The sequence below is a fragment of the Panthera leo genome, chromosome B3, assembly GCF_018350215.1.
Source record: "Panthera leo isolate Ple1 chromosome B3, P.leo_Ple1_pat1.1, whole genome shotgun sequence".
NCBI classification, from domain to species: domain Eukaryota; kingdom Metazoa; phylum Chordata; class Mammalia; order Carnivora; family Felidae; genus Panthera; species Panthera leo.
The window spans coordinates 98,894,942-98,914,521 of record NC_056684.1 but is presented as its reverse complement, the minus strand read 5'-3'; the positions used below and the strand labels follow the sequence as shown (position 1 = coordinate 98,914,521).

The 19,580-nt window shown below is 38.4% G+C and overlaps 1 protein-coding gene across 3 annotated transcripts in view; it reads right to left on the bottom strand.

The window, feature by feature from the left end:
- FRMD6 (FERM domain containing 6) overlaps positions 1 to 19,580 on the bottom strand; it is an 80,905-nt gene that overhangs the window by 40,685 nt on the left and 20,640 nt on the right. The window lies entirely within an intron of this gene.

Sequence of the window (19,580 nt, the reverse complement as noted above, 5' to 3'; positions counted from 1 at the left end):
TTTGCTTAACATAATACATTCTAGCTCCATCGACGTCATTGCAAATGTGTGTAATACACCCCCCCCCAACACACACACACACACACACACACACACACACACACACACACCATCTTCTTTATCCATTCATCAGCTGATGGACATTTGGACTTTCTCTGTAGTTTCACTATTGTTGATAATGCTGCTGAAAACCTTGGAGTACATGTACCCCTTTGAATCTGTATTTTTGTATCCTTTGGGTAAATACTTAATAGTGTAATTGCTGGATCGTAGGGTAATCCTATTTTTAGTTTTTTGAGGAACCTCCATACTGTTCTTTCGAATGGCTGCACCAGTTTGCATTCACACCAAAAATGAAAGAGGGCTCTCCTTTCTCTGCATCCTCACCAACATCTGCTGTTTCTTGTGTTGTTAATTTTAGTCATTCTGACAGGTGTGAGGTGGTATCTCATTGTGGTTTTGATTTGTATTTCCCTGATGATGAGTGATGTTGAACATGTTTGCATGTGTCTGTTAGACATCTGGATGTCTTCTTTGGAAAAGTGTCTATTCATGTCTTCTGCACATTTCTTAACTGGGTTATTTGTTTTTTGGGTGTTGAGTTTGGTAAGCTCTTTATAGATTTTGGATACTAACCTTTTATCAGATATGCCATTTGCAAATATCTTCTCCCATTCCATAAGCTGCCTTTTAATTTTGTTGATTGTCTCTTTCACTATGCAGAAGGTTTTTATTTTGATGAAGTCCCAATAGTTCATGTTTACTTTTGTTTCCCTTGCCTCCAGCAATGTGTCTAGTAAGAAACTGCTCTGGCCAAGGTCAAAGAGGTTGCTGCCTGTGTTCTCCTCTGGGATTTTGATGGTTTCCTGTCTCACATTTAGATCGTTCATCCATTTTGAATTTATTTTTGTGTATGGTGTAAGAAAGTGGTCCAGTTTCATTCTTCTGCATGTCGCCGTCTAGTTTTCCCAACACTATTCATTAAAGAGACCGTCTTTTTTCCATTGGATATTCTTTCCTGCTTTGTCGAAGATTAGTTGATCATATAGTTGTGGGTCCATTTCTGGCTTTTCTATTCTGCTCCACTGTATCTATGTGTCTGTTTTTGTACCAGTACCATACTGTCTTGATGACTACAGCTTTGTAATATAGCTTGAAATCCGGGTTTGTGATGCTTCCAGTTTTGTTTTGTTTTTTTCAGGATTGCATAAACTGTGTAGATTGCTTTGGATAGTATAGACATTTTAACAATGTTTGTTCTTCTAATCCATGAGCATGGAATGCTCTTCAATTTCTTTGTGTCCTCTTCAATTTCCTTAGGCGTAAGTATTCTATAGTTTTCCGAGTACATAACCACACAGTTCTAACAGAAAAGCTACTGTCAGTGCTCACATAAATCAACGCATAAATGAGATATAATCTGGTCTATTTGCTTAAGGTTAAATGTCCATCTGTTATGAGCAGGAAGATGGGAGAGAATATAATCTTATATGGCACTATGAGTAAATACAAACTAGCATTTCTTTTTTTTTTTTTTAAACGTTTATTTATTTTTGAGACAGAGAGAGACAGAGCATGAACAGGGGAGGGTCAGAGAGAGGGAGACACAGAATCTGAAACAGGCTCCAGGCTCTGAGCTGTCAGCACAGAGCCCGACGCGGGGCTTGAACTCATGGACCGCGAGATCATGACCTGAGCCGAAGTCGGACGCTCAACCAACTGAGCCACCCAGGCGCCCCTAGCATTTCTTTTTAAAGTATGAATAAAATGCCACCAACAAGGAAGCTACTTAAATTAAATAAAAACAAATGGTAATCTTACATACAGTATTTCCTTATTAGGAAGGTGACCGAAAGCCCCCTTACAAGTATTCTGTTTTTCTTAAAGGATAATAGCAATTCTTTCACATTAAGATTGTAGCCAGCACATCACCCTATAGGGTCACTGGAGGTCAACACTGAAGTTTATGTCCAGTATGGGATGGTTTGCCCATGTGTTATACGACCACAAACTAAGTACACGCCAAATCCAATCACTGGTCTGACAGATGCACACTTTTAGTTCAACAGTTCCAAAGCACCAATTGGAAGACCCATTTTGGCTGCATCAGAATCACTTCAGTGTCTGTAAGAAATACAGAATCCTGAGTGCAGTGACATTTCTACTCACTCAGAATCTCCCAGGTCAGGACTCAGGAATCTTAATCTTTTAAAAAAAGCTCCCAGGTATTTCTGACACATAGTCATGTATAAAGACCGCACTTGAGTTAACAGAAGGAAGGTACTGTGCAAACAGCTGAATATAATACTTTCATAGCATACACTGGGAAAACATCATGAGGTACAGAATGAGGAATAAGCAACATATAAGGACTTCTGAAAAGTACTCAATATTTTCAAAGGTATAAATTCCTAAAACAGGTCAAATTTTTGTATTAGAACACTTCCCTGAAAAGTGTTACTAGGTGACCTAGGGATAAATAAGTTGGAGAAACAGAGGACCCTATATATACCTTCTCTGAAACAAAGTGTTTAAGGCTCTGAGGAATACTGCAGGCAACTTCCTAAATTTGTTTAACTTAATATTTCTCATATTTACTTGGTCACCGAATACTTTCCCCACCTCTAAGATTTATCTATTAAGGTTCTACAGAATAATATTCTTAAACATACTATTTGAGAAATATGGTTGTAAAACAATCTCCTTGTCAATTTCATGGCAAATTTTTTTCCTACATATTGATCTATTCTAATACTTAGGTCTCCTCTCTGCTATTAAAATCTTTTCAAGAAGAAATACTAAGCTATGACTAAACAAATCTTATTTAAATTCAAACCCTTAAGTGATATTAATCCCAGTGTAATTCTTCTTATTTAAATCTACACTTCAAATTGAGTTATTCCTATAATTTTCCATTCCTAATTAAAACAGTTAAAAGAGGGATATTTCTACTGACCTACTTTCTAGAATTTAAAAAATAAACTAAGGAAAAAAACATCTTCTGGTGTTTGAGATGTTTCTAGAGCTTCATTAAAATAATTTTCAAATTTCATTTGAGTACAATTTTTACTTATTTTATGATTCAAATAATGTAATAAAAAAAGGTCTGGAAGAGGATTACTGAAGAAAAATTAATGAAAAGCAGTCTTTAAGAAGCAGCACTGCCTCATTGCTGCCTTTTCTGCTTTGAGGATGGCAAACTAAAATGTCCTAAAAGAGAGATAGGATTACGTTTTTATTTTACCCAGGACTGCATTAAAACTGATTAAAAGATTCCAGTGAAACAGCAAAATGCCTATGTCTCTAATACACTCCAGTATAAAATTTAATCTGAAATTGGACATTCCTAGGGAAAAGAATTAGGCTAAATTTATACCAATTTGAGTTGTTGAAATTAGCCTGTGAGCCATTGGCTACCTCTGCTGTGTCCTCAGCTAAGTCCCAACTCGGCCCCAGGAGGGCACATTTCCTACTCCAGGCAGTCCTTTTCTGCCCAGTGATCTTAGGATAGATTATTGATTTTAAGACAGGTATCCATGAACATACTATGTTGTAGGATCAGATTTCCAGGCAACAAAAACACACCTTTAATAATGATGAAACCCCACATCCTGTCATCTTTATTAATACCCAACTTACAAATAAAATATGTTAAGCTATTAGATTCCCCCACTTGAATTTTAAACCCACGTTATTATAAGTCCCTTACTTCCTGATAAGCCACACTGGGTAGTTACTTTGTTTCTTTAAAGAAACAGGAAGCTACTACCTGGTATATGTGTACAATGAATAGAGATTTTCATTTTTTTTTTTTTTTTTAGAAATTATTAGAATTAACCTTTAAAACTGGGTCATCCCAGAATGAAAGTATGACCTTTAGTTTATTATCATGCATCAATAATGGTTATTAGTTGTGATAAATATAGCACACTCATGTAAGATGTTACCAACAGGGGGAAGTGGGTACATGTGGGTATGTAGGGACTCCTATACTCTTTGCAACTCCTATATATTTGAAAGTATTCTATATTAAAAAGGTTAATTAAAAATAAAAGAAGTAAGTTACCAGAAATTTCCAACACACATAATATAGTCTCACTTTGAATGGAAGCAAAGGAGGATTCTCAATTCTGAGACTGTCACCCTGAAAAAAGTGAAAGGTGGTAATGTGCTACGGTGATTACTATAAGGCAAGCATGGTTAGTAGTCATATTTCAACAGTCAATAAGGTATCTTTACTACCTAACAAAAACAAGATGAAAAATTATCTTGGAAAGCTGGATCACAAAGAGCCCTTTTAATTTAATGACTATACATTTAGGAAGCTCAGGTTACATACACAGTATTGTATTTATTTGCTGAAAAGCAGAATACAACAGCAATAGAAGACGTGCCCCTGCATCCTTGAGCTTGAAATGTAGTTAGGAACATACCACTGCCAAGAAACTTAAGATGATGATATTGCCTCTGCTTCCCAAGAACACACGTATCCTGACGGATAACTCTCATGGGATGACATAATAGCGGACAGCATTAAGTATATGAATACTGTGGCTAATATCATTTTGGAATAAATAGTATATGGTCTTTCAATGTATGGTATCCTAAAAGTGATATCAAAATGCCTTTGGTAAAATGAGTTGGGTTTTTTCCTCATTCATTTATTCATTCATTCATTCCATGTATATACATTGAACACCTACAATGTACTAAGTGTTGTCGTAGGCACTGAGTATATAACACTGAACAAAACAAATATCCTGCCATGATGGAGAAAGACAAATATATAATGTAGATGGTGATATGTACTGTGAGGAAAAATAAACTCAGAGTAGATGACAGAGTTGATGGAGATAAGGTGGTAGTGTAGATGCTATTTCATACAGGGTAATCAGGGGAAGCATTTCTGGTAAGTAGATATATGAACTGATAACAGAATTAAGAGAGGGATGCCATTTTCTTCCTCCCTTCCTTCCTTCCTTCCATTTATCCATCCATCCATGCCTCCATCCATCCACCTCGGGAAGACTTTTCCAAATAGAGGAAACAGCAAATGCCAAGGTTCACCTACTGTTCAGAAAAGGCACTGATTATAGCTAACATTTAGTACACACTTACTATGTGCCAGGTGCTCCTGTTAAGGACTTATGCTATATTAAAGAAAACTGTAAACTCTTTGCCATGCTTCCCATTAAGAGATGGGATCTATTTCCCCTTCCCTTGAATTTGGGCTGGCCCTGTGACTGACACATATTCAGTTAGAAATTCTGCTTCATGGATGACTCATTTGCGCGAATATACTTTGTTATTTCAAAGCACTATCTTTACACTAACAGTTCAGTAGCTTATGTTTCTTGTCTGTCTCCCCTACTCAGACTTCATTTAACCTCCGATTGGCAGGTGTAGTATATGCTCATTAAGGGAGGGATGTTTCACTTACTACATACATGTCCTTGGACAAGGAAGATTCTATAGCAGGGTTTCTTAACCTTGGCATTATTGACATCATGGGTAAAATATCCTTTGCACTGTGGGACATCCTGTGCATTGTAGGACGTTCAGCAGCATCCCTGGCCTCTACTCACTAGATGTCAGGAGAATCCCCCCACCTCCCAGTTGTGACAATCCAAAATTTCTTTGGACATTGTCGAATGCCCCCTTGGGGAAAAATCCCCCACTGTTGAGAACAAGTTTCCTTAGAGTCATTACTTTTTAGCATCCAGTTGTTTTTAAAATACATACACATCTTGTTTTATTGCACTTTGCTTTACTGGACTTCACAGATGATGTTTGTGTGTGTATGGTTTTGTTTGCTTGTTGACAAATTTAAGGTTTGTGGCAAATCTGGTTGGCACCACTTTTCCAACAGCATTTGCTACCTTTGTGTCTCTGCATCACATTTTGGTAATCCTCACAATATTTCAAACTTTTTCATCATTATTATATTTATAACGGTGATCTATGATTAAAGATCAGTGATCTTTAATGTAACTATTGTAACTTTGGGGGAGGGGTGCCATAAACTGTGCCCAGATAAGACAATGAATTTAATCGATAAATGTGGGTGCTCTGACTGCTCCACCAACCAGCCATTCCCCATCTCCCTGGCCTCTCCATTCCCCATGAAACAATATTGGAATAAGGACAATTAACAATCCTACAATGGTCTCCAAGCGTTCATATGAAAGGAGGAGTTGCACGTCTCTCACTTTAAATCAAAAACTAGAAATGATCAAACTTAGTAAGCAAGGCATGTCAACAACCAAGATAGGATGAAAGCTAGGCCTCCTATACCAGTTAGCCAAGTTATAAATGCAAAGGAGGAGTTATCGAAGGAAAAGTGCTATTCCAGCGAACACACAAATGATAAAAAAGCAAAAAAGCTTTACTTAGAGGTCTGGATAGATCAAGCCAGCCACAACATTCTTTTAAGTCAAAGAGTAATCCAGAGCAAGGCCTTAACTCTCTTTAAGTCTGTGAAGGCTAAAGGAGCTGAGGAAGCTGCAGATGAAATGTATGAAGCTAGCAGAGGTTGGTTCATGAAGTTTAAAGAAAGAAGCCATCTCCATAACATGAAAGTACAAAGTAAAGTAGCAGGTGATGATGTAGAAGCTGTAGCAAGTTATCTAGAAGATCTAGCTCAGGTGGCTACACGAAACAGATTTTCAGTGTAGACAAAACAGCCTTCTATTGGAATAAGATGCCATCTAGGATTCTCATAACGAGAGAGGAGAAGTCAATGCATGGCTTCAAAGCTTCAAAGGACAGGCTGACTCCTCTCCAGGGGCTAATGCAGCTAGCAGGTGACTTTAAGTTTAGGCCAATCCTCATTTAGCATTCTGAGAATCCTAGGGCCCTTAAGAATAATGCTAACTCTACTCTGCCTGTCCTCTATAAGTGGAACAACAAAGCCTGGATGACAGCCCATCTGTTTACAACATGGTTTATGGAGTATTTTAAGCCCACTATTGAGACCTACCACTCAGGAAAAGATTCTTTTTAAAATATTACTGCTCATTGACAGTACATCTGGTCACTCAAGAGTTCTGATGGAGATGTACACTGAGGTTAATGTGCTTTCATGCCTGCTAACACAACATCCTTTCTAAAGCTCATGGATCAAGGAGTCGTTTCGACTTCCAGGTTTTATTATTTAAGAAATACTTCCCATAAAACTAATGTTACCATGGATAGTGAGTCCTCTGATGGACCTGGGCAAAGTCAACTGAAAACCTAGAAAGGAGTCACCATTCTAGATGCCATTAAGAACATTCGTACTTCATTGGAATAGGTCAAAATATCAATAAGAACAGGACTTTCGAGGCAGCTGATTTTAACCCTCATGGATGACTTTGACGGGTTCAGTGGAGGAAGTAACTGCAGAGGAAGCAGAAATAGCAAGAGGACTAGAATTAGAAGTGGAGTCTGAAGATGGGACTGAATTGCTGCAATCTCAGGATAAAACTTGAGCGGATGAGGAGTTGTTTCTTATAAATGAGCAAAGAAAGCGATTTCTTGAGATGGAACCTATGCCTGGCGAAGATGCTGTGGCAATGACAACAAAGTATTTAGAATAGGATACAAGTTTAGTTGATAAAGCAGCAGGAGGGTTTGAGAGGACTGACTCCAATTTTGAAAGAAGTTCTACTGTGGATAAAATGCTATCAAACAGCATCGCATGAGACAGAGAAACTGTTCGTGAAAGGAAGAGTAAACTGATTTGGCAAACTTCATTGTCTTATTGTAAGAAATTGCCACAGTCACCCCAACCTTTAGCAATCACCATGCTCATCAGTCAGCAGCCATCAATGCAGACGCAAGACCCTCCAGCAGCAAAAGAATTACGACCTGATAAAAGCTGAGATGATAATTAGCATTTTTTAGCAATAAAGTATTTTTAATTTAGGTGTGTATATTTTTAATACATAACAATATTGTGTACTTAACAGACAACAGTATAGTGTAAACATAACTTTTATATGACCTGGGAAACGAAAAAGTTCATCTGACTCACTTTATCACAATATTCGCTTTTCTGCAGTGGTCTGAAACCTAACCTGTGATAGTTTGAGGTAATGTACGAGTAATATACAAGTTAGAATAACTACATTTGAAATGTAGTTATTGAATTGATAAAAATGATAAGCTTGTAAAGTGGGGATATAGTAAGAGTTAATATGATGTGCTACTTAAGAGCATGGAGAGGGGCGCCTGGGTGGCTCAGTCGGTTAAGCGTCCGACTTCAGCTCAGGTCATGATCTCACGGTGTGTGAGTTCGAGCCCCGCGTCGGGCTCTGTGCTGACAGCTCAGAGCCTGGAGCCCGTTTCAGATTCTGTGTCTCCCTCTCTCTCTGCCCCTCCCCTGTTCATGCTCTGTCTCTCTCTGTCTCAAAAATAAATAAACATTAAAAAAAAAAAAATTTTAAAAGAGCAAGGAGAGACTGCCTAGATTTGGATCCACCTGAAACACCGGAAACCCAGGTGCCCGTGGGCAAGTCTCTTTCCTTCTTCGTGTCCATTTTTCTCACCTCTGAAATCAAATTGTCGTGAAGATTATTAAATTGGCTACTCATTTACTACCAGGTAACATTATTGATATCATATTACGGAAAGTAAGTGGAAGAATGGCTTTTTGTGTAATACGTGGTGTTGAGTTCTAAAAGAAATCGTGTTTTTCTCTTGTTCGTAGCTAATTGATTATCTCATTTCTAAATTTAATGATGACATTTGCTAGACACACCGTGGGGCTGGGAATGGCAAAGCACCTTCCAATTAAAGTGGACTTGAATTGGTGCCAACTAATACTTACCATACTCTAAGGAATAAAACTATGCAGCCAGTCCTACAAATGTTTGTACCTTTGACCCAAGAATCTGACTTCTGGGGACAAAATGTGTAAGAAGGAAACAACCAAAACACATCACACTTTTGATCAAAATTACTCACTGAACTATTATCCATCAGAGTAAAAACTGGGAAAAAAACTAAATAGTCTAACAATAGGAATGGATTAGTAAATTATAGTACATCAATAAAATACCATTTATTGAACACATTCTTCCCAAATCACAAATACCCACTGTAGCCCCAAATTACTCTTTAACTACATTTTCAGAATAGAACTAGCAGGAATAAAGAAAGCCCCTAAATCAAATAGGTACAAAGAAAGACAGACAGTAAAAAGACAGTAAGACAAGGAAGGAAGGAAGGAAGGAAAGAAGGAAAGAAGGAAGGAAAGAAGGAAGGAAAGAAAGAAAGAGAAAGATAGATAGAAAGAAAGAAAGAAAGAAAGAAAGAAAGAAAGAAAGAAAGAAAAGGAAACAAAACAAAATGAAACAGGGAGGGAAGGGGGGAGGGAAGGGGGGAGGGAAGGGGGGAGGGAAGGAGGGAAGGAGGGAAGGAGGGAAGGAGGGAAGGAGGGAAGGAGGGAGATCCAGAGTATTCTGTTAGTCGGACAGCATGTAAACTAACTGGAATTTGAGTCCTCCAGCACTTCGTTTAAGTATGCTTCTTCTCGTCTCTCACATCATTTCTAAATTCTGGCCCTAGAGACCTTATAATCTCTATTAACACAGTAGGAACAATAGGAAGGAATACAATTGTATTTTAAGTTCAATGCTAAAGTGTGTGGTAAAAAGAAGGTTGTATCTGGATTTGTGGAAAGGCTGTGAACAGAGGGAAGTGCAGCACAGAGGAAAAATGTCACAGAGGGAGGTAAAATGGCTTGTATGCAGTGGGGAGAAAAAGAAAGAATTACAAGGGTGTAAAGTCATACAGATAAGGGCCCCGGCTAGGGAGGCAGGACAGAGGACCGAGCCCCTCAAAAATTCAGTGTTGCTGTCCCATGATGCAAACTCAGACTGGACAGATGAGAAATCAGGCTGTGGAATGTTCCCCTGAATGATAAGGCATTTCCTTCAGTACCCTGACCAGGTTTCTGAGGAGACTCAGAATGAGGAAAAGACAGTCTCTTCAGTAAACAGGGCTGGGAAAACTGGATGGCTATAGGCAAAAGAATGAAACTGGGACACTTTCTTACACGATACAGAAAAATAAACTCAAAATGCATTAAAGACCTAAATGTAAGACCTGAAACCATAAAACTCCTGGAAGGAAACTTAGGCAGTAATTTCTTCAACACTGCATTTAGCAACATTTTTCTAGATGCCTCCTAAAGCAAGGGAAACAAAACAAAATTAAACCATTGGGACTACACCAAAATAAAAAGCTTTTGCCCGGTGAAGGAAACCATCAACAAAACAAAAAGGCAACCTAATCAACGGGAAAAGATATTTGCAAATGATATATCCAGTAAGGGATTAATACCATATATAATGAACTTGTGCAACTCAACACCAAAACCCTCAAATAACCCAATTAAAAAATAGGCAGAGGACCTCAATAGACATTTTCTGAAAGAAGACATATAGTGATGCTCAACATCACTAATCATTAGGAAAATACAAATCAAAACCATGAGATATCACCTTACACCTGTTAAAATGGCTAAAATCAAAAAGACAAGAAATAACGAGTGTTGGCAAGGATGTGGAGAAAAAGGAACCCTCATGCACTGTGGGCAGGAATGCAAACGGGTACAGCCACTGTGGAAAACAGTATGGAGGTTCCTCAAAAAATTAAACATAGAATTACCCTATGACTCTGTAATTCCACTACTGGGTATTTACCCAAAGAAAACAAAAACACTAACTCAAAGGGTGCAGTCATGCACCCTTCTGTCTGTTGCAGCACTATTTACAACAGCCAAAATATGGAAGTAGCCCAAGTGTTCATCCACAGATAAGTAGATAAAGAAGATGTGGTACATATGCATACAATGGAGTAAAAGCCACAAACAGGGATGAGATCTTGCCATTTGCAAAAATATGGATGGACCTCGAGCGTATTATACTAAGTGAAGTAAGTCAGACAGAAAAAGCCAAACACCGTATGATTTCACTTATGTGTAGAATCTAAAAAACAAAACAAACAACCAAAAGCAGAAATAGATCCAAAAATACAAGAACTGGTGGTTGCTAGAGGAAAAGGGGGTGGAGGAATGGGCAAAATGGGCGAAGGAACATGGAATGAACAAGTCACAGGTATAAAAGGGACAGCATACCGTAAAAGCATTGTATAGTGACAGAGGATAGCTATGCTTGTGGCGAACACAGCATAACGCAGAAACTTGCCGAATCACTATGTAGTACGCCTGAAATAATGTAACAATGCATGTCAACTATACTTCAATTGAACAGAAAAAGCAATGGGATCTTTACAATTATTTTAGATATTTCAAAACCCCTGATAAAAGCTGGTATATTTATCCATGGTAATATTTCAAAGAAAACTAAAAGATCATTCACTTAAGTCATTTTCATACCAGTTTTCAAGTGCTTATTTGACGGCACATTTGGTTTTACCCGCCAGATTTAAAAAATGAAAATTCACTTTGACAGACAATCTTTTCATAAGGCCCAAGGAAGGTGGGGGAGAGGAAGGGCGACAAAAATGATCCCAGGGGTCGAAAGGCTGTGATACAGTTGCTACATATATACTTAAAAATACTCTTAGTTACAAAAAATGTATATATATTCTTCCTGTGTCTAGTCTACCATTCTAGCGCCTTTCTCCTCTCCCGTACATCGTCACTGTACTCTCTCCCTTGGATTTCTAACTGTTCGGTCTTGTTTCACTCTTCAAGGCCGCCACCCCCTCAAGGCTGCCAAGGTGACCTCATGAAACTGCACATTCAATTTTGCATATCACATCCCAGCTCGCACATTCTTTCATGCCACAGCACTTCCAAAGGACAACTCCTAAACTCTAAGGCACAACCTTTCACCTTCGCGTTGTATCCAGCCTCCACGTGGCCGCTCTGTCAACCCGTGTTGTACATTACTACAGTTGTTTTCCTCAGAGTTCTCTGAACAAGTCTTACTGTCATATGTCTATGCTTTTGACCATCCTGTTCCCCCTGCCTGGATATCCTCCCTCACATAGTATTCACCCATGTCCAAAAGAACAAGAACAAAATACTGTATCTTCGTTCTCCCCAGAAAACTCAAGATACTTGTCCGGGCAGCATGCCTCCACATGGCTAGGCAGCTGAGGGGCATTTCACTTGCACTCTTATCACCCTTGTACTTGTTGGCAAGTTGTCCCCCCCACAGAGAACTGGAATGTCCTCCAGGATAGGATGAATGTCTGTGGTAGGCAGAGACATTGGGTCTCTAATAGGCACACAGCAGGACGCAATGAGTAAATTATTTATCAATTCACCAGAAATGTGAATTCTCTAGCAATTAAGATTAAAATTATGTTTTTAAAGACGCACTCTCCAATCCCCACCCTAGAAATGGGAGTCAGTATTGGTCACAGCTTCTTGAATATTTTCTGCATGTTAGTTACAGAAGAAAAGGTGCATATTTTTCCTCATCTTTAAATGTGATAGCCAAACATAAAAGAAAATAATCTCCAAAACTATCAACAAAATACAGTTTCTAGGAAAGTCTCCCTGTATATCAAGTTAAGCCAACTTACGTGAAAGCAAATATATAGAAAGATACATTGGCTGGGATGCATTATATTGTAAGTACCAAAAATATCAAACTGAAACTTGAACTCTGTAGCCAAGTTGCCTGGGTCTGACTATTAGCCATCTACTTCCTAGCTATGTGACCTTGGACAAATGCCTTTGCCTCTCTCTACATCTCAGCTTCCATATCTGTAAAATGGGAATAACAACAGTAACTACTTCAAAGGATGATATAAGGTATATGGTATACACTACAGACATGTTAACTATTAGTAGTTAGGCTAGTTAAATGCTATAAGGGAAATTTATAAAAACCAAAGTAACTTGAAGGCAACAAGCAGGATGAAAGGGCCCGTGGGTAGTTTGAGATGTCATCCAGAACCTAGTTTCCTCTTGGTACCTTGGAATCACTCCACTTTAAGGCTTGCTTCTCTCAGAGTGGCCAAATAAACCAGAATGCGGAGGCAAACAGGAGTAATGATACTAATCCTAACTGAATGTCTCAAGTCACCAGCACGCACCCGCCCCCCCCACTCCTGACACACACACAATATAGGGCAGGGGCCTGCATGGATTAGCTGAGGCCACCCAGGGCCCACCTCTAGAGCTAGAGGTAGGATCAACTTCCCCTCAAGTACATAGACATCAAAACAAAAATCTGAGTACATTGGAAAGCCTGGGAGATGAGGGGAGATGCTAGATAGGAACCAACAAGAAGAACAAAGTCAAGGGTAAAATTCATGAATTTTAAGCCAGAGAAACTTGATTTTGCATAGCCATCTGTATTCAAAAGTCATATCGGGTTTAGCAACCAGGCACAAAAATTCCTTTCAACCAAGATGGATTTCTAGCATGACATCGCCAACAAAAAGTGCTGTTCTCAGGGAAAATCCTCCAACTTAGAAGCATCTGCTTCTAATTTCCACAATGAAATCTTTGATTCCTTCATTCATGGGACTTGCGCTCAATTCTCTCTGACAGTGGAACTGCAATTTTCTTGATAATGATTTTGCTGTGAAATTCTCATTATCTGGTAGAAATATAGAAATCCTTCTATTACATAGGAACCTTAACATTAACTTTACTTATTTTTCCTCTGAAATATATTTTTTTTTCCAAAGAGACTTTAGCACCCCTCATAAAGACTGAATTAAGGATTTGGAAAGTTTCTAGCTTTAACACTGCAGAAGGACTTTTCATGTTATTAAACAGTTCTTAACAACAACAAAATAAACACACACACCAGAGAGGCAAAAGTCCATTGACAGAATAAATAAAATACGGTACATTAAGGCAATTCAGCAGTGAACATTAATGAACCACAGCCACACGTGAACAACTGTGAATCTCAAAGACAATGTTCAGTGAAAAAACAAGTTACAAAAGAATATATACAATTCTTTCCTGTGAATAGAAGTTCAAAATCAGGTGATGAAACAATAACTCATTCAGGGATACAGAATATATATTGGTAAAACTGTTACGAAAGGTAATGAGTAAGTTCAAAATGGTGCTGGATGGGGTAGTCTGGGAGCAGGAGATGTCTTCAGAAAGGGACAGGAGCGGGGCGCCTGGGTGGCGCAGTCGGTTAAGCGTCCGACTTCAGCCAGGTCACGATCTTGCGGTCTGTGAGTTCGAGCCCCGCGTCGGGCTCTGGGCTGATGGCTCGGAGCCTGGAGCCTGTTTCCGATTCTGTGTCTCCCTCTCTCTCTGACCCTCCCCCGTTCATGCTCTGTCTCTCTCTGTCCCAAAAATAAAAAATTAAAAAAAAAAAAAAAAAAAAAAAAAAAAGAAAGGGAAAGGAGCTAGAGAATTATTTTTCTTATACTTGATAGTGGATATAATGGTGTTGATTACTATTACTGTTTAAAATGTACACAGACATTATAGGCATTTTTCTATGTGTGTATTTCATAATTAAAAAAATTATCAGAGGTACTGTTGTTGAAAATGCTGTAAACAACTACATATTGGTGACTAAACTTGAAAAAGATATATAAAGTACGACAAGTATGCAATCCTGTTAAAATAAATAGCCTGTTACTTTTAACATAAATTGAATCCTTTGAAGATCCTATGCAAAGACTTTACAGCAAACTAAAATAATCTTTATAAAATATTATTGTACCCACTACATAAGTGTTTTCATGGCCCAGAAGTGGGAAAAAGCCTTAGATATTCTGGTGTTGTTAATGAATTTTTACAGTATTTACAAGTTAGTAGTAGGCATATGTATTAATTTCTAAGATTCTATCTACTACTAAATGGAATAATAATGCAATAGAAGAACAACCAAATGAAAATTTGACCACTGTAACAGATCTCACAGATGATCTACTCCAATCCCTTAATTCAATTTTATTTTGTAAGTTTATTCATTCATTTTTGAGAGCCAGCAAGTGAGAGCACGCACAAGCGAGGGAGGGGCAGAGAGAGAGGGAGACACAGAATCCGAAGCAGACTCCAGGCTCTTCTGAGCTGTCAGCACAGGGCCTGATGCAGGGCTCGAACTGACAAATTGTGAGATCACGACCTGAGCTGAAGTTGGACACTAAACCGACTGAGCCACCCACGCACCCCCCAACCCCATAATTTTATAGGTGAAGAAACCAATGTGGTGAGAGAATGATCTGCCAAGGTAATACCAGTTAGTTTTAGGTACCCAGTATCCTTTTTTTTCCCCCCAGGATTTTTCTTCTCTAAATTCTGTTCAAAAACTCCCATGAGTAGGAAACAATTTAATTTAATCTAGTCTCTCTTCAAAAAGTTCATTTTTGATATAAAGTTAAGAAATATGTTAAAATGATTTACTAAAGTGAATGTACTCAAATGCTAATAAGACCTGCCTTCCACCCTGACAGTTGTAGCATTATATGTAAAGAAGTTTATGAAGCCAGAAAAAGAGTGTGAGGTGCTAGGAATCCAATTTTTACCTTGATACACATAAATGATGGGCTGCAATTACTTTGTTAACCAAAGAGTAGCATTTGCATCAGGGCACACCCTCACACATGTGCCCATAATGTTCATGTGCCAAACGTGCAGAAGGGCGTGAAGTAAAACTCATGGGTCCAGGTACTCTTTACAGTAAAAGATCAAAAGCACAATCTACAGACTTCAAAGTAAGCAATTCCTCTGGACATTCTAACAAGGCTTTATACTGCTACAAAAGTTCTTATTCAACACCTCTTTGGGGGTTTTGCTGTGAGTAAGGTAGAGACAAAGTTGTCAGGTAAACTTATAAAGATATCTGAAAATACCAATTTAAAAAGTCAGAGAAAACAACTATTACTATTATTATTATTATTTATTTATTTATTTTTTTTTAGTGACAGAGAAAGAGAGAGCACACATGTGCACGCAAAAGCAAGGGAGGGGCAGAGACAGAGAGACAGAGACAGAGACAGAGAGAGAGAGAGAGAGAGAGACAGAGAGAGAGAATCCCAAGCAGGCTCCATGCCCAGTGTGGAGCCCAATGTAGGGCTTGATCTCACGATAACGAGAGCGCGACCTGAGCTGAAATCGACAGTTGTACGCTCAACTGACTGAGCCATCTGGGCACCCCAACAATGATTATTTTAATCATTAAAAAAAAAAAAAGTCTAAAACTCTGACTTACAGTTTTAAAAGTCCTTGCTTAAGAAAACTGATAAAAATGTTCATTTTATATAGGGCTTCCCAGTTATATATAGCTACCCCATCCCCCTGGGGCATCATCCAGTCATTAGCTAATCTTCTCCAAGGAGACTGAGGTGATTTGTGCTATTCTGGAGAAACACAAATCCAAGACTGTTAAGATGAACATGAGGAACATCACTGGGAGCCACGGCTGCATCCCTTAGGTTTTCCCCAAGGTAACCTTCAATCAGAAGTTGGCTCTCTTCTACCCGTCATCCAGCGTTTAATTCCCTTAGCTTACTTGTAGAAGATAACCACCATAAATTTGCCAGGTCCATCAAGTGTGAAATCTCATTTTCAAGTAGTATTTACCTATATAGTAATATTCTATTTCCCATACACCAACTCACAGACCTTGTTTCTAGAACTCTTCTCAACCAGGTTTTGAAACAAGAGACCAAAGCCAACCTGAGTGTTACCTTATATCCCAAAGAGAATAGAAATAAAAGTCATTTAACAGTGAATCTCTGCACTCTCTGGTGAAGTCCACACTGTCCAACAGTGAGTCACTGAATAGCCCAGTCAAGTTGTCTCCATTTGACCTACCTGTTCATTGGATTTTCTGGTTCTGTGATGTGCATCCCTCTGCATACCGCCAAAAGACAACATTCCTCCTGATACTAATCATCCTCTAATGCTGTGAGAGAGACTTAAAAGCCTGATTTTTAAAGGGTGTGGAGGAAGGAAATCAGAATTACAAGTTACCCTACAGTGACAGGGTTAATCCTCCATGAAAAATGGAACCACAACTCAACGCTGAAGTTAAAAACAAACCAATCAAACAAAAAACAGAAACCAACCTATCTCTGTTTAGCATTGCTTTTTTTTTTTTTCCCAAATGGCTCTAATCATCCTGGAAAGGCAGCTAGTTCTGAGGCTGACCTACAGACTATTATCCTGAGTAAACCAGAAGAGCAGCCTACTCCAAGGTCAGCCATTCTTCATGGCAGGACTACTGCCCAATACCAGTGGTCCATCACTGTCCTCCTACTGCCTTAATTCTACCAAGAAAATGTTACATACTGCCAACAAATGCCATAGAATCATTATCACCTCAGATCCAGAGGCAAAACTATTCAAGTATTCAAAAGTCCTCATTAAGAGATGAGTGCCTATTTTCCTTCATGACCTTCACATTTGGAAAAGTGAATTAAGAAAATACGTTGTTGGTACTAATCATGGGCTCTCTAGGGAAAGCTGGATGAAAATTCTTTTTCAGATAAGATGTGGAAAGTTGTAGGTTGTCTGCTGGTAACCCTCGATACAGTTGGCGATAATGAAGAGACAAAATCCTGAAAATCCTTCTAAGGAGTCTTTCAAAAACATCTTCCAATTGCGTTACTCTGTCTGGAATTTGGAAATTACTTGCTCCTAGAAGTCATGACAGTTTAAGAAAAATCTACAGTTAATATTACACTTAATGGTGAAAAAGTAAATGGTTTTTCCCTAATATTGGAACAAAGCAAGTATGTCTGCCCTTTCGACTCAAATTCAAAGTTGGAAGACTTAATATCTGATTTTTCAGACTTACTGTAAAGAGTACATACATTACTTAAAGCAGTATATATTTTTACTTTTTTTTAAGTTTATTTTGAGAGAAAGAGAGCATGTGTGCATGTGTGAGCAGAGGAGGGGCAGAGAGAGAGAGAGAGAGAGAGAGAGAGAGAGAGAGAGAGAGAGAATCCCAAGCAGGCTCTGTGCTGTCAGCATGGAGGCCCATGTGGGGCTCAATCTCACGAACTGTGAGATCATGACCTGAACTGAAATCAAGACTCAGACGCTTAATGATAGCCACCCAGGTGCCCCTAAAGCAATACAATATTGGCCTAAAGATATGTCAGTCGATGGAATAAAGAGTCCAGATACAAACCATATATCAAAAGTCATTTGATTTTTGATAAAGGTGCCAAGGTACTTTACTGAGGGAATAAACTTAGAATTGATTTCGGCCCTAATACAAAGATTAACTTGAATCATAGATCCAAATATAAAGGCTAAAACTGTGAAACTTACAGAAAACTTCTAGGAGATCTTTGTGATCAAAAATTTTTTTAAAGGAAAAATTGGACTTCTTTACAATTAAAATTTCTGCTCTTTGCAAGTCAGTTTAAAAATAGCAATGCAATCCTCAGACTGAAAAAAATATTTTTAAACATTTATCTAATTAAAGACTTAAATCCAGAATACATAAATAGCTCTTACTAACAGAAGAAAACTCACTTAAAAATATGGCCAAAAGATTTAAACAGTCACTTCACTGGAAAAGATACACAAATGGCAAGTAAGCATTTGAAATGATGCTCAATATTATTAGTCACTAGGAAAATGCAATTAAAAACTACAGTGAGGGGTGCCTGGGTGGCTCAGTTGGCTGAGTATCTGACTCTTGATTTAGGCTCATGTCATGATCCCAGGGTTGTGGGATCAAGTCCCACATTGGGCTCCATGCTGAGCACGGGGCCTGCTTGGGATTGTCACTCTCTCTCCCTCTGTCCCTCTCCCATACTCACACATGTGCGCTCTCTCTCTAACAAAAAAATAAAAAACAAACTACAGTGAGATACCACAATGCACACCCCTAGAATGTTTAAAATTGAAAAGGCAGAGAATACCAAACCTTGGTGAGAATATGGAGCAAATAGAACTCTCAGACACTGCTGGTGAGAGTGTTAAATGATATATAACTACTTTGGAAAACAATTAATAGCTTCTTACAAGGTCAAACATTCATTTATCATAGAACTCATTCTTAGGTACTTGAGTAAGATAAACGAAAAGATACATCCACCAAAGACTTACACTTGCAACCCTTATCAAAATACCTATAACACTTTTCACAGAACTAGAACAAATAATACCAAATGGAACCACAGACTCCAAATAGCCAAAGTAATCTTGAAAAAGAACAAGGCTGGAAGCATCACCACCCCAGATTTCAAGATATACTACGAAGCTGTAGTAATCTAAACAGTATGGTACCAACATAAAAACAGACACATAGATCAATGGAACAGAATAGAGTCCAGAAATAAACACATGCTTATATAGTCAATCTATCACAAAGGAGGCAAGAATATACAATGAGAAAAAGACCATCTCGTCTCTTCAATAAATGGTGCTGAGAAAACTAGAATGTTACATGCAAAAGAATGAAACTGGGCCACTTTTTAACACTATATACAATAGGACTAAGGACCTAAATGTGAAGCCTGTAACCTTAAAGCTCCTGAAAGAAAATATAGACAGCAGTTTCTTGGACATCAGCCTTAGCAACATTTTTCTAGATATGTCTCCTGAGGCAAGAGAAACAAAAGCAAAATGAAACTACTGGGACTACACCATATCAAAAGCTTTTGCACAGTGA